Source organism: Mirounga leonina, unplaced genomic scaffold, assembly GCF_011800145.1.
Source record: "Mirounga leonina isolate KUSES-001 unplaced genomic scaffold, KU_Mleo_1.0 Mir_418, whole genome shotgun sequence".
Lineage (NCBI taxonomy): Eukaryota > Metazoa > Chordata > Mammalia > Carnivora > Phocidae > Mirounga > Mirounga leonina.
The window spans coordinates 2,937,932-2,942,101 of NW_023270739.1; the positions used below are offsets into that span (position 1 = coordinate 2,937,932).

Below are 4,170 nucleotides of genomic sequence, written 5' to 3' on the forward strand. Positions count from 1 at the left end.
AGGTCACCAGCACCTGTTCAGACACCTCTAGCCACAATGATCTATTGCAAGCCCAATGCTACATTCCAAACAAACAGTTTGGAAAGTGAAAAACCACTCTATTTCTTTGTGGTCTCTCTCAGTTCCTATCCATAGGTAGTAGACTCATATACTCCCCACCATTTTGTGTCCTGCTTTCCCTTTGACCATTTTAGTTCAAGCGTTTTCCAGCATTGCTACACGGTCCTCCTGATTATTCTCCAGGTGGTGGTGTGGAACCAGCACAGGCCTGGGTTGGGGGGGACCTGGTTTCTAATCCTGGCTCTGCCATTTACTCTCTTTACTCCAGCTATCCGCCCCCCCCCCCCCCCCCCCCCCTCCCGCCTCCCGGCTTAAACTAAGCGGCTCAAGAGGGATCTACACCTGTGGCGGGAATCTGAGGAAGCCCTGTTGACACTGGCTCTCCTGAGTGCCCCAGGAGAGGAAACTTTCAGAACGACTACTTCCCTGAACCCCCAGTCAGGTGAGGTGCTGCCCTCCCGCGCCCCCCGCGCCTGGGTACCAGCAAAGCCGCAGGACTCAAGCCCCAGGGAATGAGCCCCGCGAAGCACAGCCCCGGAGCGACCCCAGGACAGTGACACCCCCCCGCCCCGCGCCCGGCACCCTATCAGTTGGTTAAGTAGGCACTCCCCCTTTGATGGACAGGAGACGCCGCCAATGGCGCCCGGGGGAGGTCCTTTTGTGCCCCAGGGGCGTGCCGCCGCCTTGCCCCCTGGCCCAATCTGGGATGCCGAAGGGGCCGTGGGGCGGGGCCCGGCGCCCAGCAGCCAATGGGACGAACACAGCGGGCGCGGCGGGGGCGGAGCGCTGGGGGCTGGCGGCAGCGGCGGCCGCAGCGGGGCAGGGCAGGGCTGAGGAGCGCGGCCGGAGCGAGGGCGGGAGTCGGGCCCGGAGACGCCGTCGCGGCCGGAGCGGGGTGAGCGGCGAGTCGGGAGGAGAGCGGCGGCCGAGGTGAGGGCCGCGCCGCGACGGTTGGGGCGCCGCGGGCGGGCGGCGGGGCCCGCGCCCTGTCAGGCCGCCGCTCCGGGGAAGCCTCTGCGGCCGCGCGGCCGGCGCGCGGACTTCCTGTCGCCGTGGGAGGGGGCGTGTTCGGGGGCCGCGGCGGGCGGCGGAGGGCTGGTGAGGGCGGGCTCGGCGCGGGGCTCCGGGACGCGGGCGGGCAAGTTCTCGGGCGGGGCCCGCGGGTCGGAGCTGCTGCCGAGGGGCAGGTGGGCGGCTCCAGAGAGACTCGGGGAGGAGCCGCGGGCGCGCTCCAGGGGAACCCGCGAAGCCGAGGGGCGCAGAGGTTCGCGGGGGCACACGCGGAGGCGAGGGCGGCTGCGGGAGCGGCGCCGGAGCAGCGATGGGGCTGGTAAGCGCCAGTTGGAGGGCAGGGCTGGGTCCGAGGGGTGGCGGGGGCAGGCGGGACACAGACGCGGATGAACTTACTTGGGGCACTTGGAGACAGCCCTTCCTTTCCACCCTCCCCGTGTCTCTCCTGTCTCCAGGGGGTGGGGGCGGCGAGGCCTTCCTTGCAAGCAGATCCTAGGGCTGGGGGCACAGGCAGGGGAGGCTGGGGCTGTTGGCCCGTCCACCCTCGGGATTTCCCAGACTGGCATTGATTCTTAGAAACGTGAGCGCTTTCTCTCTTCTGGGGTTTCCGAGCCTGCTGGCGCATCGGAGGGGTTCCGGGCGGGAGAGGTGGCGATTTCTGCCCCCTCATTTCAGTCGTTCATTGGGGTTTTGGCTCCACCAGAGAAGGGCGATTTTCTTTTCCGATGGGGCTGGTCGGGAGAGCAAGCTGTGCTGTCTCCTTGGGGCCCCGCTCAGCTCTAGCCTCTGAGGACGCTGCTCTCCAGTTGGGTGCCCAGGGGAAGGCGGCCTTCAGGGTGGGGTGTGTGTAACCATTCCTGGGTCTTCTCTACCGCGACTATCCTGTGTTCTTTTTTGTGGTTAAGGAGGGGAGGCTGCCTAGAGTCTCCGCGGCCACTCCTTACACTGTTTACCAAACACTTCCTGGCTGTCCTGATGAAAATCAAGAGAATTGCTAAAAGAATTCAGACCTGAGCTGCTGCCGGTGAGCTCACAGCTTCCTTCCCTCCTCTGCAGTTGTATGCTGAAGTTCTGTTTTAACCCTCCTGGGATTGCCAGCTTGGAGCCCAGGACGAGGAAACCAACCAGGTGGGCGCAGTTGAATGCCAGCCCTCCGGTTCTGGCCGCAGATGTTCTTACTCCACTTGATTCACAAGCCTGCTTGCAGCCTCCACTTACAGGCATTGAATAGGAGCCAGTGCATCTTGGGTTTCTCTTGATTCATTCACATGGGAAACTCATCTGTGTGCATTTAAACTTAATTCTAGAGCTTGGCAATCAATCTCCTTGGTGAGGTTATGCTAGTTGAGATACGAGGTCACATCAAAAACTTTTCTGTGGTGAGTGATTTTCTTTTGACAACTGTCTTCAAGCTTTAAAGAAACTGGCCAGTAGGCTGATGATATTTATTACTTGGGAAAGTAACATAACATAGAGGAATAGAAACGTGATTAGCTCTGCACTCTTGATTGACTTTTTTGGAGAAGAATTAAAAACCCATTTGAATGGAAACAGCTCATGCTGTTTGGGAACTGGAACTTTATTACTTTTAGTCTTAAATATATGAGAGGTCATAATATTTAAATAACCTAAAAGTATGCCTATGTGAAAAACAGTACTTGGGTTTCGGACATAGCCTGGTGCTAGGAGATAAGGTTGTCTTTCCCTAGTGCTGGATGCCTAATCCAGATCTCTGATAGCTAGACCAATGGGGGTGGGAACTGAGGGGCATTTGTCCTTTACCTTTTCATTTTCTCCTCTATTCACTTGAAAGTCTGCGTAGACCAAGGACATGATGCTCAGGCTTCCTGCTTGTGACAGGGTTATCAGTTGATTCCAGGATGTTAGGGAATATCAAAAGGATTTCATAGATTCCTTAATAATAGTAATGGTGCCTTGTGTTTAGAGATCGGGTAGCATTTACCAAGGGCTTTCTGGCCACCCTCACCTGAACTTCCCGGCTGACTCGAGCCTGCCTTATCTGCCATCAGATTGTCATGGCCGCTTTGCTGAGGCCACCTTGTAGATTATGGGGGGTAATGACCACATTCATGTGAACAGTAGCGCTGGCTCAGGTTCTTTCCCAGTTAGGTGGTTTGCGACGGCCGTGGCGTACCTGAGAGCAGCGTAGCAGTGCCTTCAGTTCTGAAGTCAGTTTGCATTGCACAGGTGCAGACCTTTCTTTATGGCCCTGGCAGTGATCCTTCACACACCTGAACGCGTCTCGGTGCTGGAAACCTGACTCCTGATGGGTCCCAGTGCTGGTCTCTGGGACGGCTGTGTAGGAATTCCTCCAGATATTTAGTATTCAGGTAATTATGTTCTGTCTGCTGACTGGAGACAGTCTTAAAAGAGGAATTCTCGAAGTGTACTCAGAAGTGTTCTGTGCCATGCTACATTCTTGGCATATGTGTAGTTCCAGAGATAACTATTTGAAGAACAGTGGCCATCTAAGACCACACGTGCTGGTAGTTTGATTAAAAGCACATAAAACAACAACAGTCTCCTTTCTTTATTGATTTCTTTTTGTTCCTATGATTGAACATTTATGTTTGTTTAGTAAAACAGCACCATGTAATCTATTTTTTATTTTCTAGAATAAAATCTTCATTTTGTTTTTAATTATTTTTAAAGATTATTTATTTTAGAGACAGAGTGCGCGCATGTGTGTGGGGGTGGGGGGGGATGAGGTAGAGAAGGGCAGAGAGATAAGGAGAGAGAGAGAGAATCCCAGGCTGACTCAGCACTGAGCCTGATGCATGGCTCTATCCCAGGACCCTGAGATCATGACCTAAGCCAAAACCAAGAGTCAGATGCTCAACCGACTGAGCCACCCAGGTGTCCCTTAATTTTTTTTTAAAGATTTTATTTATTTCCTCCCTCCCTCCCTCCCTCCCTTCCCCCCTTCCCTTCCCTTCTCTTCCCTTCCCTTCCCTTCTTTTCTTTCTCTCCACACTGGGGCTTGAACTCACGACCCTGAGATCAAGACCTAAGCTGAGATCAAGAACTGGATGATTACCTGACTGAGCCACCCAGGTGCTCCTTAAAGATCTTATTTTT

General features: G+C 55.3%; 1 protein-coding gene across 3 annotated transcripts in view; it reads left to right on the plus strand.

Moving 5' to 3' along the window:
* The first annotated feature begins 857 nt into the window (after positions 1-857).
* Positions 858-4,170, plus strand: part of PACSIN2 (protein kinase C and casein kinase substrate in neurons 2) — a 135,065-nt gene continuing 131,752 nt past the window's right edge. Inside the window, exon 1 of one of the 3 annotated variants that reach the window (XM_034987357.1) lies at positions 858-955. The gene's annotated coding sequence lies outside the window, so the exon portion shown is untranslated. Of the gene's footprint in view, positions 991-1,309; positions 1,391-4,170 lie in introns of those variants that run through there. The other 2 variants (XM_034987354.1, XM_034987358.1) reach the window with 2 other exon arrangements.